At 35.6% G+C, this 19,722-nt stretch overlaps 1 protein-coding gene and 1 pseudogene across 1 annotated transcript in view; one reads left to right on the top strand and one right to left on the bottom strand.

Moving 5' to 3' along the window:
- The window catches only part of TEX11 (testis expressed 11), a 319,132-nt gene that overhangs the window by 268,025 nt on the left and 31,385 nt on the right, over nt 1-19,722 (top strand). The window lies entirely within an intron of this gene.
- LOC112907597 (proteasome subunit alpha type-1 pseudogene) lies at nt 16,820-17,611 on the bottom strand (annotated as a pseudogene).

Below are 19,722 nucleotides of genomic sequence, written 5' to 3'. Positions count from 1 at the left end.
AATGGGTAAAAAGAATAACAAAAAGGAATAACAAATTGTCTGTTGTTCCTTACCCAGAGATGTAATCCATTATTACATTTACTTAACAAATTTTCAGACCATTGCTGGAACCAGGGTGGGGAATGACTTATTGGCTGTATACAAACCAGAAACAACATAAACTTGACAGAAAAGGAAAAAATATTCATCAAAGTTTTGTTGGCACTTGAAATTCAATCGAGGAACCAAGAGAAGATGAATTCAAGCAGTCCATGACTTTCACTTTACCAGCAACACAATTTACCCGGTTTTGTATCCATTAGGCGTTTTGGTCAATGATTTTTTAAAGATACAACCATGACTCTTATATGAATATGAAATGAACATGTGCTTAAGATTTTATTTAACTCATTAATTGATAAGCCTGAAGACTTTAGAACCAATTTCAATTTTCATTTCATTTTGTTTTTCTCTTCTTTTCTTTCTTTTTTTAAGATTTTATTTATTTATTCATGAGAGACACAGAGAGAGAGAGGCAGAGACACAAGCAGCGGGAGAAGCAGGCTCCGTACAGGGAGCCTGACATGGGACTCGATTCTGGGTCTCCAGGATCAGGCCCTGGGCTGAAGGTGGCACTAAACAGCTGAGCCACCTGGGCTGCCCTTTCTCTTGTTTTCTATGTCCTGTTTATCCAGCAATGTCTCTTTTCCTTCTTTCAATTTTACCTTTATTTCTGTGATGGTTTTATTTTTTATCCTTTCCTTTTTTTATTTCTAAAATGGCCAATATTTCATTTTCTTTTATCTATTGGCCATTCTTGAGCTCTTAAATCCCTGCCTTATATTCTGACTTTATAGACATGATTCCTTAATTAATATTTTGAAATTCAGGCTGACATATTTGATTACGATTTTATTCTGCTTTATAACAATAGGTCTCTAGTAAGAATTCTCCACCTACCATTCTTTTTTCCTATTCCTCTCATTTCATTTTCAAGTAGCATCTTATACTGTTATTTCTTACATCTTTTTAAAAGTTTTATTCTGTTGTGGTAAGAACAGTTAACATGAGATCTGTCTTCTTAACAAAGTATTAAGTGTACAAATATAGTATTGTTTACTATAGGTACTGTGTTGTACAGCGGATCTCTATAATGTATTATCTTGTTTAGCTCTAAGTTCTCATGCCCCAGCTCCTAGCAACCACCATTCCACTCTTTGATTCTATGAATTTGACTCTTTTAGCTATCTCATATAAGTATTTGTCCTCTGACTGGCTTATTTTACTTAATGTAATGTCCTCAAGGTTCATCCATGTTGTCACATATTGAAGAATTTTCTTCCTTTTTAAGGCTAAATAGTATTCTGTTACATGTACATACCACATTTTCTTTATCTATTCATCCCTCAATGGATATTTTCATTGTTTTCATATCTTGGCTATCTCTTCAAGATTCTGACATGAATTATTTCAGATAAATACCAGAAGTGAGATTGCTAGATCATATAGTAGTTCTATTTTTAATTTTTTGAGGAACCTCTATTGTTTTCTATAATGGCACCATTTTGGATTCCAACTAACAATGTACAAGGGTCCAATTTCTCCACATCATCACTTATTTTTTTTATTTATGATAGTCACAGAGAGAGAGAGAGAGAGAGAGAGAGAGAGAGAGAGGCAGAGACACATAGGCAGAGGGAGAAGCAGGCTCCATGCACCGGGAGCCCGACGTGGGATTCGATCCCGGGTCTCCAGGATTGCGCCCCAGGCCAAAGGCAGGCGCTAAACCGCTGCGCCACCCAGGGATCCCCCATCACTTATTTTTTTTTTAAAAAATATGTAATAGTCTTCCTGACAAGTGTGCGTGATATCTCATTGTGGTTTTTGCTTTTTAGATTTTTTTTTTAAACGTTTTTGAATTTTTTTTTTTATTTTTTATTTATTTATGATAGTCACAGAGAGAGAGAGAGAGAGAGGCAGAGACACAGGCAGAGGGAGAAGCAGGCTCCATGCACCGGGAGCCCAACGTGGGATTCGATCCCCGGTCTCCAGGATCGCGCCCTGGGCCAAAGGCAGGCGCTAAACCGCTGCGCCACCCAGGGATCCCTGCTTTTTAGATTTTGAGTAATCTCTATACCCAATATGAAATCTCAAGCCCAAGATCAAGAGTCACATGTTCTACTAACTGAGCCAGCCAGGCATCCCTTGTTGTGGTTTTGATTTGCATTTATGTGATGATTAGTGATGTTGAACATCTTTTCATATACCTGTTGGCCATTTGTATATATTCTTTGGGGAAATATCTATTCATGTCTTTAGCTCATTTTTAAATTGGGTTATTAGTTTTTGCTATTGAGTTGTGGTAACTTATCCTTAATTAAGGTACTTTTTACAACTATTTGCAAGAGATTCATGTGGAAAGGAGACCAGGGGCATGATTCAGGCTTGTAGAAATTAATACTTAGGATGATCTGGGGTTGTTGTGCACATTATTTTTTTATAGTCTCTACATTTTCCCAGCCAGTGGATATAGGCAGCTATAGCTCTCGTAATACGGAGATTCTTCTCCACCGTCTCACTGACCAGCTGTGTACTCTTCAGCCCTTTATCTTCTCCCTTTCACAACAAGACCAAATCCAGACATGTTCCCTCCACTAGCCTATAAATTCTGTTTTTGTTTGGTAAAATAAGTGTACCTTGGAGTGTGCCCCTCACTTTGGAGTGTTATACTTTTGCTGGCCTTTGCTGATACTCAGTTTTTATCTTTAAAACATAAGTGTGGGGGATCCCTGGGGGGCTCAGCAGTTAAGCACCTGGCTTCGGCCCAGGGCATGATCCCAGAGACTCAGAATCGAGTCCTGCATCGGGCTCCCTGCATGGAGCCTGATTCTCCCTCCGCCTGTGTCTCTGCCTCTCTCTCTCTCTCTCTCTCATGAATAAATAAATAAAATCTTTAAAAAAAATAAGTGTGTATGCATATTTATGTGCACATATAATATGTGCACTATATGCACTATAAGCTCCATGAGGAAATATAATCTGTTTTTGCTTATCTTTGTGTATCCAATACCTAGCACATTCATGATATTGGTTCATGCATGAATGAACAGAAGAACATATGTATTACACACACATACACACATATAAGAATGCATATATCATATATAAAGTATTATAAGACACATTAAACTCAACATTTGCTACTGCTATCTCTTAGGATAGGATTTAGTGAGTTTGGGAGATTTACTTTTTATTTTACTCCTATTGTTTGACTTTTTCAGTGAATATGTAGTACTTTAATAAAAAAATATATACATGACATGATACTCTATACAGAAAACCTGAAAGACTCCACCAAAAACTCCTAGAACTGATTCACAAATTCAGTAAAATAGCAGAATGCAAAATCAATGTACAAAAATCTGTTGTATTTTTATACACCAATAATGAAACAGCAGAAAGAGAAATTAAGGAATCAGTCCTGTTTACAGTTGCATCAAAAGCAATAAGATACCTAGGAAACAACCTAACCAAAGAGATGAAGACCTATACTCTGAAAACTATAAAACATTGATGAAAAAAATTGAAGATTATATGAAAAAATGGAAATACATTCCATGCTTATGAATTAGAAGAACAAATATTGTTAAAATGTCTGTATTACCAAAACAGTGTACACATTTAATGCATTTCCTATCAAAATAACACCAGCTAGAAAAAAACTCTTTTAAAATTTGTATGGAGCCATAAAAGACCCTGAATAGGGAAAGGAACCTTGAAAAAGAAAAGCAAAGCTGGAGGCATCACAAATTCTAGACTTTAAGTTATATTACAAAGCTGTAATGATCAGGACAGTGGTGGTATTGGCACAAAAATAGACACATAGGTTAATGGAACAGAATAGAAAACCCAGAAATGAATCCACAACTATATGGTTAGTTCATCTTCGACAAAGCAGGGAAGAATATCCAACAGAAAGAAGATGGTGTCTTCAACAAATGCTATTGGGAAAACTGAACAGCAACACGGAAAAGAATGAAAATGGACCACTTATACCATACACAAAAATAAATTCAAAATGGATTAAAGACCTAAATGTGAGGCCTGAAACTATAAAAATCTTAGAATGGAACCCAGGCAGTAACCTCTTTGACATCAGCCATGGCAACTTCTTTCTAGATATGTCTCCTGAGGCAAGGAAACAAAAAAATAATAATAAACTGTTGGGACTTCATCAAAATAAAAAGCTTCTGTAGAGCAAAGAAAACAATCAACAAAACTAAAAAAGCAACCTACAGAATGGGACAAGATATTTGCAAATGACATATCCAATAAAGGGTTAGTATCCAAAATATATAAAGAACTTGTAAACCTCAATACCTGAAAAACAAATAATACAATGTAAAAATGAGCAGAGACATTTTTCACTTTTTTTTTTTAAGAAAGAGAGCATGCACACATGAGCAGCATGGGTGGAGGCGCAGAAGGAGAGGGAGAGAGAATAGTAAGCAAGCTCCCTGCCCAGAATGGAGCCCAACGTGGGTCTCCATCTCATGACCCTAAGATCATCATCTGAGCCAACATTAAGAATTGGGTGCTTATGGGATGCCTGGGTGGCTCAGTGGTTGAGCGTCTGCCTTCAGCTCAGGCAGGATCCCGGAGTTCTGGGATCGAGTCCCACATCAGGCTCCCTGCATGGAGCCTGCTTCTCCTCCCTCTGCCTATGTCTCTGCCTCTTTCTGTGTCTCTTGTGAATAAATAAATAAAATCTTAAAAAGAAAGGAATTGGGTGCTTAATGACTGAGCCACCAAAGTGCTTCTGAAGAGACATTTTTCCAAAGGAGACATACAGATGGCCACAGACCATGAAAAGATGCTCAATATCATTCATCATCAGGGAAATACAAATAAAAACTACAATGAGATACCACCTTATACCTGTCGGAATGGCTAAAATCAACAACATAAGAAACAACAGGTATTGGTGAGGATGTGGAGAAAGAGGAACCCACTTAACACTGTTGGTAGGAATTCAAACTGGTGCAGCCACTCTGGAAAACAATATAGAGGTTCCTCAGACAGTTAAAAATGGAACTACCCTGGGACCCACAATTGCACTACTAGGTATTTACCCAAAGAATACAAACATACAAATTCAAGGGGATACATGCACTCCAATGTTTATAGCAATCTTATCTACAATAGCCAAATTATGGAAACAGCCCTAGTATCCATTGACTGATGAATAGATAAAGAAGTAGTGTGTATATATATTTATATATATATAAATATTTATATATAATTATATAAAATATAATTATATTACATATTATTACATATATAATATGTCATTATAAAATATATTTATATATATATATACATAAAAGGAATTCATGAATGAAATCTTGCCATTTACAACAGTGTGGATGGAACTAGATAGTATTATCCTAAGTGAAATAATTTAATCAAAGAAAGACAAATAACACATGATTTCACTCATATGTGGAATTTAAAAAGCAAAACAAATAAGCATAGGGAAAAAGAGAGAGAGGCAAACCAAGAAACAGACTCTTAACTATAGAGAACAAACTGATGATTACCAGAGGGGAGATGGATGGGGGAATGGGTTAAATAGGTGTTAGGGATTAAGGAGTGCACTTGTGCTAAGCACTGGGTATTGTATTGAAATGTTGAATCACTATACTGTACACCTGCAAGTAATATTACATGGTATGTTAACTAACTGGACTTTAAATAAAAAAAAATTTTTAAATAAATGATATAGGATCTCAGTATTTAAAAAAAACACATCTTGTTACCTTTGAGGTTTACATATGTGGTATTGATATTTATGCTCAACCTGTTGATTGAGATTAAACTTTGATTAAGATTAACTTTAAGATTAAACTGGAAGGTAGGGGCAGAAATTATTGGGAAGTTGTTTCAGATCATTCTGTTTATTGATGTAATTCCCAAGTTTAAACATAAGATGTTTATTTTAAAAAGAATGGGATAGGGAGAAAATACATTTAGATAAAATGAATTTGACTTGTTAAAAGTTTATATTTCTTAATACTGGGTATTTCTAATGAAATAATGCCTAAAAATATGAGCCCAGCTTGTGAGTAATGTAAATAAATAATTAAGCTACCAACTGTAAACAGACAAAGTAAGGGAAAGTGCAAAGCTGGTAAATCATAAGCTTCTGAAGCAAAATTGGAAAATGCCAACCTTTTAAAAATCTATTCCAAATCAAAGTTAATTAAGAACTATATAAACAGTGATTGAAATCTTAATACTATAGAAATTAGCTTTTATAAAAGCATTATCCCTGACATGCCATGATATTAGTGACCTAAGGAAAGCAGCTTATTCCATTCATTTTATAAAGTCTTTATTAAATGCCAAGTACTACTCAGCATCGTGGAGACATAGAAAAATGTGTTGTTGTCTCTGTTCTTAAGAAATTTGCAGTTAAGAAAGGAGGTAAGAAACATTATTCATTACATATACACAGAGCGAAATGAAAAAACTTTGGTAATAGACATATAAAGTGTATAGGACCACAGAGCAAGAAATGATCCACTCTAAAAGGTAATATTTAAACTTACTCTTGGAAAAAATGAGTGGGAAATATCAGAAAGGGAGACAGAACATGAGAGACTCCTAACTCTGGGAAACGAATAAGGGGTGGTGGAAAGGGAGGTGGGCGGGGGGTGGGGGTGACCGGGTGACAGGCACTGAGGGGGGCACCTAATAGAATGAGCACTGGATGTTATGCTCTATGTTGGCAAATTGAACTCCAATGGAAAAAAATAAAATAAAATAAACTTACTCTTGAAGAATTATTAGGATTTAATAGTTAGAAAAGGAAGTAGAAGGTATTAAAAGCTGTAGGAACTAAACAAAAGCCAGGTGTATAAGAGAACATTGTAAGTTTTGGAGTTGTCTTTTATTCAGGATTTATATAGTGAGAGGTGAAGCTGAGAGTCGTGTGATTCATGGTGTGCCCTTTCCAAACAATAAATCAGGCCAGCAGTATTTTCTTAGTCCAAGCTACCTCATCTCTCATCTGGACCACTATAATAGTTTCCCAGCTATCCTCTCTGCTCCCACTTTTGCTTCCTATGTAAATCCAGCAGCCACGTAGCAGTCAGGGTATTTATAAGTCAGATCATGTCAGTCCTATTTATTTTGTGCTTCCTATTTATTTGGACTTAAAATAAAATTCAAAGTCATTTCCGTGATCTACAGGCCATGAATTATCTGGCCCTTGGTTACCTCTCTTTCCTCATCTCCCATCATTCTGCCTCTCAGCTCACTATACTCTAGTCCTACTGTATCAATAATACTTAGTATTTTCCTACCTCTGGGCCTTTGTATTTGCCATTCCTTTTTCATAGAACATTCTTTTCCTGGATGTTCATATGGCTTGCTCCCCCACATCCTCTGTTCAAGTGTTACTCCCTACCTTTGATCTTTCCTGACCGCACTCTTTCTAAAATAGCAATGTCCATTAGTACCTCCATAACCTATATATATTTTTTACAAACACTCATCTCCACTTGATATTATAATAGATATTGTTTCTCTCCCCAACTAGAATCTAAGTTCCACGTAGGCAGAAAAGTTGTCATATTCATTCTTTATTTCTACCTCCTAAAACTACCTGGTACATACTAGGGTTTTATAAATATGTACTGAATAAAATACTGCTATGACACCAGAAATTCTATCATTAGAGAGTCATTCATTTGAGTATTAGAGTGTTTGGTATTTGAGAGCCTTCTATGCAAGAGTCATTGAGAAAGCTCACAATTTAAGTCATTATCAGTTTGTAGTTTGGGAGAGGAACATTTAGAAAAAAAATACCTTAATAAAGAATCAACTTGGGATATAGGTATAGGGCAGAGAAGGACAGGTTAGGTGCCCAGGAAAAGAAAAACGAGATGTAAGAGAAAGTAGGGATTATACCAAAGATGACTGCTTATGATTATAAGACACTTCAAATCTTTCTAACACAAGGAAGGTTACAGGTTTCTTAATCAGTCTTTCCAGCTCCTTTTTAGGGTCTCCAATGAAGAACTTAACTTCTAAATGTTGCTAAGAATATCCTTGCAATTATACTCTACATAAAATGTCATCAAATGTTAAGGCTAAAAGTAATCTTAGTCGTTAGATTTCTTAAAGCTATTTGTTTTATAATATGAGTAAATCTTTTATTTCAAAATCATGAAGATGGAGAAAAGCCTTTAGTTATTTTTTGAGTCATTGCAAATTTCACTTACCACAAGTGCTATAATTTTGACCTAGTATAAAGTATTCATCAAATGTCATCATTGAATGTCTTCATGGCAGAGTATACCTCCTGAGAGCTTTAGAACAAAACCCAGTATGAATCCTCTACCAACAGAAAGGCAGATCAGCTGACAGGATGGGGATCATCTATGCTTTATATATTTATAAATTATGATCTCCTCAACCCAGACCTGGAAGGATCATTTTAAATTATCCAAATGCAGTAGATAAAAGATATCATTTATCAAAGCTCATGTTGGAGTTATCTGTTTACTTACACCAAAACTAGGATTAAATGATTATTCCTTCATCAGGCATCCTTTGCTTGGTCCCTCCATTGGCTTAATAATTAGCAGTCAGTCATGGCTTGCTTTTGGCTCATAGATTAGTTCTCAGTGGATAAGAAATTCTCAGAGATAATAGTTTTGTGATTAGCCAAGAGAAAAAGCAATTGGAGCTGATATTCAGGCACATTAAACAAATCCATTGAGTGGATTTTCTAGTGTACATTTTGGGTCAGGTCTTAGGCTACAGAAATAGAAGAACCTGAATTTAAGATTATTTCTCCAAAGGAAATTAAACAATCATCTGGAGATACCCAAGTATCTAAAACAATCATCTGGAGATACCCAAGTATCTAAAACAATCATCTGGAGATACCCAAGGTCCTAAAAAATCTTCAATTTTGGCAGCATTCTATTTGAATTATGCCTAATAGGCAACATAAGTTTACCCTGGCAATACAAAAGAAAGCCCTAATGGCAGTGAGTAGGGATTTTTATTACAGAGCTATGAAGTCACTAAAGAAATGGGGATGCCTGGGTGGCTCAGAAGTTGAGCGTCTGCCTTTGGCCCAGGGCATGATCCTGCAGTCCCGGGATCGAGTCCCATATCGGGCTCCCTGCATGGAGCTTGCTTCTCCTTCTGCCTATATCTCTGTGCCTCTCTCTCTCTCTCTTTCTCTCTCTCTCTCTCTCTTTCTCTCTCATGAATAAATAAATAAAATCTTTAAAAAAAATGAAAGAAAGAAAGAAATGTAGCATGGGTCACAAGTTCAGGAGACACGTTTGTTATGGTTTCCAGATATTTATGGTGACCTATACTATTCCTTCTCCCAAATGCCCGACCTAATTAGAAATGTCATTCAATAGACATTTTTCCAAAGAAGACATACATATGGCCTATAGACACAAGAAAAGATGCTCAACATCACTCATCATCAGAGAAATACAAATCAAAACCACAATGAGATACTATGTCACACCTGTCAGAATGGTAAAATTAACAACACAGGAAACAACAGATGTTGATGAGGATGCAGAGAAAGGGGAACCCTCTTACACTCTTGGTGAGAAAGCAAACTGAAGACACTCTGGAAGGTCCTCAAAAAGTGAAAAATAGAGCTGCCCTATGATCCAGCAATTGCACTACTAGGTATTTACCCAAAGAATACAAAAATACAGATTTTAAGAGGTACATGCATCCTGATGTTTGTAGCAGCATTATCAACAGTAGACAAACTATGGAAGGAGCCCAAATATCTATTGACTGATGAATGGATAAAGAAGATGTGGTATGTATGTGCAATGGAATATTAATCAGCCATCAAAAAGAATGAACTCTTCCTTTTTGCAAAGATGTGGATGGAGCTAGAATATATTATGCTAAGTGAAATAAGTCAGTCAGAAAAAGAAAATGCCATATGATATCACACATATGTGGAATTTAAGAAACAAAACAAATAAACATACGGAAGGGGAAAAAAAGAGAGAAGAGGGGAGGGAAACAAACCATACCACGACTCTTAATGATAGAGGAAAAATGAAGGGTTGATGGAGGGAGGTGAGTGGGGGATGGGCTAGACAGGGGCTGGATATTAAGAAGGACACGTGTTATGGTGAGCACTGGGTGTTCTGTTAAGTGTTGAATCACTGAATTCTACTTCTGAAACTAGTATTACACTATATGTTAACTAGACTTTAAATAAAAATTTAGAAAGAAAAGGAATGTCATTTAAGTCTCCTTGTACCTGACATATTTTTTTGTACATTATAGTTTTCTTTTATGAAAACACAGATGTGAATCTGGAAAATTTTCCATACAATTATCTTGGCACAATGACACAGTAAAGTGTCACAGTAAAGTGTGTATAATAGCTCACCTACAGACATTTATTATTGATTTCTAGAAGGATTCCCAAACTTTAAACTTCATTTCATTCCTGATATGTATATAAAACAATACACCTATTAACTATAGAAAACACATTCTTTCCAGGTGCTCTTGTATCATTTACCAAAATAGATTATACGCTAGATCAAAAGTAAGTCTCAACAAATTTCAAAGGATTGCATCTCAGAAAGTATATTCTCCTCTTTTAAAGATGTTATTTATTTATTCATGAGAGACAGAGAGAGAGGCAGAGATGTAGGCAGAGGTAGAAGCAGGCTCCTTGCAGGGAGCTGGATGCAGGACTCAATCCCAGACCAAGATCATGCCCTGAGCAGAAGGCAGGCACTCAACCGCTGAGCCACCCAGGTGTCCCAGAAAGTATATTCTCTGAACAAAGTAAATGAGAAGTCAGCAACAGAAAGATGATTAGAAAACTCCCACTGTTGAAAACCTAGAAGAAACACTTCCACATAACCCATCAGTTGAAGAAGAAATCAAACAAAATTATGGAATTATTGAACTTAACATAAATGAAAAAATATGACATCAAAACTTGTGATATACTACTAAAATAAGGGGAAATAACTTTAAATGCACATACTAGAAAAGATGAAGAATTGAAAATCAATTATCTTAACTTCTGGCTCAAATATAGAGAAATAACAGCAAATGAAACCCAAGGAAGGTAAAAGGAAAAATATAACCAAGAAAAGAGAGGAAAACAAACAGCACACATGCAAGAGAAAATCAAAAGCCAAAAGTTGATTCTTTGGATGGATTACTACAATTGAATGCCAAGCTAGATGGACCAATAAATAAAAATAAAAGACACAAATTATTAATATCAGTAATTCAAAAGTAGACGTTACTACAAATCTTTCTGAAGATCTAAATTTAATCTAAAAATACAAAAGAACACTATGAATAACTCTATCCCAATAAATTTGGCAATCTTGACAAAATTGACAAGTTATTTAAAAAGTACACCTATGACAATTGGCCCAAGGAGAATCTGAATAGTCCTATTTAGAATATTTTAATAGTGCTATACCTGTTAAAGAAATTTATTTATTTATTTTAAAGATTTTATTTATTTTATTTTATTTTATTTTTTTAGATTTTATTTTTTTATACATGAGAGACACAGAGAGAAAGGCAGAGACACAGGCAGAGGGAGAAGAAGGCTCCATGCAGGGAGCCCAATGTGGGACTCAATACTGGGACTCCATCCCGGGACTCCAGGATCACACCCCAGGCCAAAGACAGGCACTAAACCGTTGAGCCACCCAGGGATCCCCCCTGTTAAAGAATTTAATCTTAAATACCTTCTCACAAATAAAATGGCTTCACTATTATGAATTCTTCAAATACATAAGAAAGAAATAATAGCAACCCTGTAAAAACATCTCTTATAGAAAATAGATAAAAAGGTAATGCATTGATTTTATGAGACCAGCATGACTCTGATGACAAAATGTGACAAAGACATTTCAAGCAAAAGAAAAATATATAGGTAAAAATATTCAATGATAGATGCAAAAATCCTAAAATTTTAGAATACTGAATCTAATAATATATAAAAAGAATAATATAGAATTGTGATATAAATTATCAAGTAGGGTTTAACCCAATAACCCAACGTTTAAAAAACATATCCAAAATGGTTTGTTATATCTCAGTTTTATTTTAAAGTTTTAAAAATAAATGAATTTGGGGGTGTCTAGGTGGCATAGTAAGTTCCCAACTACTGGGTTTGGCTCAGGTCATGATCTCAGAGTCGTGAGTTTGAGCCCTGCATTAGGCTCCAAGCTTAGTGTGGAGTCTGCCAGAGACTGCCTCCTTCTCCCTCAGCAGCCCTCTCTAAAAAATGAATAAATCTAAAAAATAAAAAATAAAATAAAATAAAATAAAAAATGAATAAATCTTTCAAGAATGAATTTGGTATGGCTGCTGGGTACAGGTCAATATACAGAAATTAATTTTATTTCTGTGTACTAGCAAGAAATAACTGGAATAATGAACTTCTAAAATACCATTTTTAACAACATCAAAACCCATCAGATGTTTAATAATCTAGTGAAAGATGCAGAGGACTTCTACAATGAAAACTACAAAACAGTGAAACATTGCTGAGAGGAAAAATTTAAAGTCCTAAATAAATGAGAATATATACCATATTCATGGACTAGAAGACTCAATTTTGTTAAAACACCAATTTTCCCAATTTGACCTATAGTCTCAAGACAGTCCCAATCAAAATCTCAGCTGATTTATTTGTGGAAGTTGACAGGATGATATTAAAATTTCTATAGAGATGAAAGGACAATTTTTAAAAAGATGAGTAGAGTCTGAGAACATACACAACAGAATAGAGTCCAAAATAGTATCCAGAAAGACTCAAGACTCACACATAATTTTATTTATGAGAAAGGTGCCAGTGCTTTTCAGTGGTGAAAGAAATTTTTTAATAATAAATGGTGCGGGAACAATTAAGCACCATGGGAAAAAATAAACCTTGATCCTCCTCCCACCAAACATTGATTTGAGATGGATCATAGTGAAAGGTACGACAATAAGATTTCTAAAAAGAATAGGATAATATAAATAGGAGAATATCTTCATGACCCTGGAGACACACAAAAAATTACCAAGACACAAAAATTACCAAGAAAATATTGGTAAAGTGGATTTCATTACAATTGAGAACTTCAGTTTGTCAAAAGATACGATCAAAATTGAGAAAAGACAAACCATAGACAGGAAAAAGACGTGTTAATACATAAGTCTGAGAAATTCCAGAGTATTAAAGAACTCTTAAAACTCAACAAGAAAAAACAACCCAGCAAAAAAAATGGGCAAAAGAATTAAATAAGAACTTCACAGAAGATATACAAATGATCAACAAGCAAAAGAAAAATGTTCAGCATCATTACTCATCAGACAATTCCTATTAACACTACAATGAGGGATCACTGCACACTCACTGAAATAGCTTAAATTAATTAATTTAATTAATTAATTTTTTTTTGTTTGTTTGATGCTTTTAATATCATTATTTGTGTTACACGATACACAACCAAGGATGATGGTCAATACTGCAATGGAAATGTTAAAAAAAATATTATACACGGCTCATGTCTTCCACACACCTTCCTGGAAATAAATTAGTGAGCACGGAGAAACCTGGCTGATAGGCAGCCAGAGCTGAGGGTAGAGGGAGTGTTAAGGCAGTATCTACAAGGGGGAAGGATGACAAGGGGGCAAGCTAAGGCCTCAGTTCCTCCCCTCCAACATCCCAGACAGGGAAGGAGGGACCCACACACTCTCCTAGACCCAAAAGGTGCTGGCCACCAGCTCCCTACTTCTCTCTACCACTTGTACACTGCCTCAGTTGGAAGCCCTCACCTGCCAGGGAACTAGCCTGTCCTGTGGGGAGGGAGCTTTTCCCTGGTTCCTCAGGGCCAGAGAGGTCAAGCAGTGGGCCAGTCCTAGGGCAAGTCAGCAGCAAAGACAGTAGTCTAAATGAGCCCTCGTGGGGACCCTGCCTGGAAAAGAGGAGGTACCCATGTTCTAGAAGGGTGAGACGGGGAGCCCAGGGTGAAGATAGTAGTGGTAGGAAACTTGGCTGTGGGGCCCGGCTGCCAGAATGGGGATGCTGACCAGGGTGGCAGGGAAAGGTTCAGATGGGAGTGAGATGGGCCTTATAGGTATCGCGGGTGCCTTATTTGTCCTTGCTTCCCTTTGGCATTTGTTTTCTCCTCACTTAACCAGGGTCCCTGCACTTGAGGAGGTATGAGAGGGTGGGAAGAATTGAGGGGGGAGAGCTGCACCTCAAAAACTTTGGAGCCTGTGGGTTTTGAGGTGCTACCTGAAATAGCTTAAATTAATATACCAAGTGTTAGTAAGGATGGGAAGCAACTGGACTTCTGATACATTGCTGGTGGAAATGTAAATTGGTACAGCCACTTTGGAAAACCATTTGGCAGTATCTGCTAAAATCAAACATGCTTGTTATAACCCAGCAATCCCTCTCCTAAGTATATACTCAGGTGAAATGAATGTATCTGTTTACCATAATATATATGAGAATGTTCAAGACCACTCTATTCATAAAAGCTAAAGATTTGTAAACTCTCGTGTCATCAACAGGAAGACGGAATTAAATAAACTGTGGTACATTCATACAATAGAATAAATACTACAAGTCAAAAAATGAATATACTTCTGACACATAGAAAAATATAGATGAATATCATAGACATCTTGAAGAAAAAAAGTCAGGCACAAAGGAATATCACACAGGGTAAAAATTCATTTTAAAAAACAACTTTATTGAGATATATAATTAACTGCCATATAATCCACACATTAAAGTATATAATTCAGTGGATTTTAGTATATTCACCAATATATACAACCACCACCAACAATCAATTTTAGAACATTTCATCACTTCAAAAAGAAACCCCCATCACATTCCATTACCCTGCATTACCCCCAAGAGCCCTGTGCAACCACTAATCTACTTTGTGCCTCTCTAGATTCGCATGTTTTGGAAATTTTAAATAAATAGAATCATATAATATATGGACTTTGTAACTGATTTCTTTCACTTGATGTAACATGTTCAGAGTTCATCCATGTTATGGCATGTATCAGTATTTCATTCCATTTTATGGTCAAATAATATTTCATTGTATGGATTTACCACATTTAAAAAAATCCATCAGTTGGTGGTATTGGAGTTTTCATCTTTTGGCTACTATGAATAATGCTGCTGTAGACATTTGTAAATAAGTTTTTGTGTAGACATGTTTTTATTTCTCTTGGGTAGACTTAGGTCATACGGTAACTGTATTTTAATCATTTGAGAAGCTGAAGGAATGTTTTCCAAGGTGGTTGTGTACCATTTTATATTGTCATCAATATAATATAGTGTGAGGCTTCGGATTTCTCCACCTCCACGCCAATACTTGTTTTTTTTTGTTTTTGTTTTTTTTTTAATTCATGAGAGACACACAGAGAGAGAAGCAGAGACATAGACAGAGGGAGAAGCAGGCTCCAATCAGGGAGCCCAATGTGGGACTCTGTCTCGGGACTCCAGGATCACGCCCTGGACTGAAGGCAGGCGCTAAACCGCTGAGCCACCCAGGCATCCCGCCAATACTTGTATTATCTGACTTTTTCTTTCTAGCCATTCTAGTGAGTGCAGAGTGATATCCCATTTTGGTTTTGATTTTTCTGATGAATGATTTTCCAGATAACTAATGATGTTGAGCATGTTTTCATATATTTATTGGTCATTTGTGTATATTGTGTATTCAGACTGTTTCCCCAATTTAAATTGGATTGTCTTTTTATTACTAAGTCATAAATCCTTTACATATTTTAGATACAAGTCCCTGATCAGATTTGTGACTTGAAAATATTTTCTCTCATTCTGTGGGTTGTCTTTTCCCTTTCTTGATAGTGTCTTTTGAAGCACACATTTTTTTTTAAAACTTTGATGAAGTACAATTTATTTTTCTTTTGTTCCCCATGCCTTTGTTATCATATGTAAGAATCAGCTGCCAAATTCAGAGTCATGAATGTTTATTCCTTTCTTTTCTTCTGAAAAGTTTTATACTTTTAGCTCTTACATTTAGGTCTTTGATCCATTTTGAGTGAATTTTTGTATGTGGTATGAGGTAAGAGTCTGACTTCATTTTTTCCATGTGGCTATCCAATTGTTTCAGAACCATTTTAAAAAAATATTCTTTCCACATTGGATGATCTTTGCCTCCTTGTGGAAAATTAGTTGATCTTACACACATGGTTTTATTTCTGAATTGTCAATTCTATCGCATTGATATGTATGTCTGTACTTATGCCAGTACCACACTGTTTTAATTATCATTGCTTTATAGTAAGGTTTGAAATTAGGAAGTGTTGGTCCTCCAAATTTGTTCTTTTTCAAAGTCATTTTTGTTATTTTGGGTTCCTTGAATTTCCGTATGAATTTTAGGATCAGCCTGACAATTTCTGAAGAAAGAAAAAAAGCCAGCTGGGATTCTTTTTTTTTTTTTTCAGGTGAAACAATTTTATTTCACAGTTGTCTTTAAAACCACAAAGACACTATGTTCTTCATATAAAAACATTAGTACAGATAACTATACTTTCTAGAAAATGATTATATAGACCCTCTCAAAGAAAAATGCACACCATTATATGGTTCAGACAAGTTACTTGGGAAAAACACATCTGGACCGATTCCTAAAACATACCAGAAGACCATGCCACATCTTTTGGTTCAAAGTATAGATTACTGTCATCAGTAAGGGCTCCTGCATTCTTACATATTTGATAATACGCATATAGACTGATTTGTGACTTAAATCATTGGTTCATCAGCCTTTTCTGCAGGTTCATCAGCAGGTTGAGCAGGCTGTGCCTTTCTCTGTGGTCTTTCTTCAAGACCTTCCAGGAACGGAGATACATCATCATCATCATAAATCGTAAACTCCAAGTCTTTACCAACAATTCCAATGGAAACATTCTTTGTAGTTAGGTCCTGTTCTGCAGGAAGTGTCTCTGGTAAGGCACGCAGACCATGTTTAACCAGTTCATTCAAATTGCACTCCATAAACCCAGACATATGTCTCTCCAAGTAAGTACGAGCTGATTGAGAATGGGCTCAAATGGACATGGCTCTACAGTCAAAATAGTTGGCAGATGGACAGGTTTGGAAAATGTGAGGGCCCATATCATCATAACCAGCAATGATCAGTCCAACACCATATGGTCTCCGGCCATACCGTTGTGTTGGTATCTGGGTCTTGCTTACAATTAGAGATACAAGACGAGACACAGGAAGAGGTCTGTCAAATACAAATCTGGAATCCAAACACTCCTGGCGCATAAAATTACATAACAGTCTAGCATCAGCAGTAAGTCCCGCAATTGAGATACCAATATGGTTATCAACATGAAGAATTTTCTTCTGATGAGCTGCAAGCTCTGACTGTGCTCTCTTCAATGCAACCAACACTGCATGGGTTTTTGATTTCAGACCAACTGTGGCTGAACCTTGTTTGACAGCTTCCATTGCATATTCAATTTGATGAATCCTGCCCTGAGGGCTCCAAACAGTGACGTCATTGTCATACTGGTTGCGAAACATGGTTCCGGCCGTGGGTCCCTCTGCGACCTCCGGCAGAGGTGGCGGCTTCAGGAGCGCGACCCGCCAGCTGGGATTCTGATAGGGATTGTGTTGAATCTGTAGATCATTTGAGGGAGCATTGCCATCTTAACAAAGTTAAGTCTTTTAATCTATGAACATGGAATATTTTTCCATTTATTTACATCTTTAATTTCTTTCAGTGATGTTTTATAATTTTCATTGTACAAGTCCTGCACACCTTTTAATTTATTCCTAAGTATTTCATTGATTCTGATGCTATTGTAAATATTGTAAATTTTAACTTAATTTTATTTTCAGTTTGCTTATTGCTATTTTATAGAACTAGAATTGATTTTTTATACTGAGCTTAAGCTTGTTTATTAGTTCTAATGGTATTTTCCTGAATTCCCTAGGAATCTTATTTACAAGATCACATCCTGTACAAATAGAGATAGTTTCACTGTTTCTTTTCCAGTCTTGATGTCTTTTATTTCTTTATCTCACCTAATTTCTTTGACTAGAACTTCCAGTACAATGATGAATAGCAGTGGTGAAAGTGAGAATCCTTTTCTTGTTCTATATCTTAGAAAGAATCCAGTCTTTCCCTAGTAAGTGTGTTTTTAGGTGTGGATTTTTTAGATATGCCCTTTATCAGACTGATGAAGTTCTATTCTACTTAATTGTTTTTATCATGAAAGTATATTGGATTTTGTCAAATGCCTTCCTGCCTCTGGAGAACATCATATAATTTTTGTTTCTTACTGATGTGGTATATTGCATTAATTGATTTTCATTTGTAAAAGCAACCTTGCATTTCTGGAATAAATTCCACTTGTTCATATTGTATAAGTCTTTCCTGTGTTGCTGAATTCAGTTTACTAGTATTTTGTTGGGAATTTTTTAGTTTATATTCCTAAGAGATATTTGCTTATTATTTTCCTTATTTGTGACATATTTGGTTTTTGGTATCACAGTATTACTGGCATCATAGAATTAGTTAGGAAGTGTTCCATCCCCTTCTATTATTTTAAAGATTGATTTATTTGTTTTAGAGAGAGAGTGTGTGTGCTCAAGTGGGGGAAGGGCAGAGGGAGAGAAGCTCAAGCAGGCTTCATGCTAAGCATGGAGCCAGACACAGATCTCAATCCCATGACCCTGAGATCACAACCTTAGCCAAAATCAAGAGTTGGAAGCTCAACCAAGTAAGCTACCCAGGTACCCCATCCACTTCTATTTTTAAAAGAATTTGTGAGGATTAGTATTAATTCTTTAAATGTCTGGTTCAGTCCATTGGTGAAGCTGTTTAGGCCTGGGATTTTCTTTTTTTATAGTTTCTAAAACTATTTAAACTACTTTATTCATTATAAGTCTGTTTAGATTGTCTGTTTCTTTGTAAAATCTATTTCAGTAGTTTTTCTTTCTAGGAAATTGTCCATTTTATACAGGTTATCTAATTTATTGGCATACAGTTGTTCATAGCAGTCCTTTGTAATCTTTTTCATTTCTCTAAGGTTGGTAGTAATATCTCCTTTTTCACTTCTACTGATCTTTTCAAAGAACCAACTTCTGATCTCATTAATTTTTTCTAATGTTTTCCTATTCTCTAATTTATTCATTTTCACTCCAATCTTTATTATTCTCTACCTTCCACTCGTTTGGGTTATTTTGGTCTTAACTAAGGTAGAAGTTTAGATTATTGATTTGAGATATTTCTTCTTTCTTAATGTAAGTGCTTATAGATATAAATTTTCCTCTAGGTGCTACTTTAGCTGCATCCCATTTGTTTTGGTGTATTGTGTCTTCATTTTTATTCATTTCAAAGTATTTTCTGATTTTTCATTTGATTTATTTTTTTGACCCATTGGTTGTTTAAGGGTGTGTTTATTATTTTTCATATATTTATGCATTTCCCCAATTTTTTTCTGTTATTAACTTGTAATTTCATCATATTATGGTCACGGAACATACTTTGCATTATTTTATACTTTGAAATTTATTGAAGTTTGTTTTATGACCTAGCATATGTCTATCCTAGAGAATAGTCTCTGTGCACTTGAGAAGAACATATATTCTGCAGCTGTTTGGGAGAGTGTTCTTATAGATATCTGTTAGAT

This window comes from Vulpes vulpes, chromosome X (genome assembly GCF_048418805.1).
Source record: "Vulpes vulpes isolate BD-2025 chromosome X, VulVul3, whole genome shotgun sequence".
In the NCBI taxonomy this organism is placed as follows: domain Eukaryota; kingdom Metazoa; phylum Chordata; class Mammalia; order Carnivora; family Canidae; genus Vulpes; species Vulpes vulpes.
Note: the sequence above shows the minus strand (reverse complement) of the source record. Positions and strands in the feature narration are given on the sequence as shown.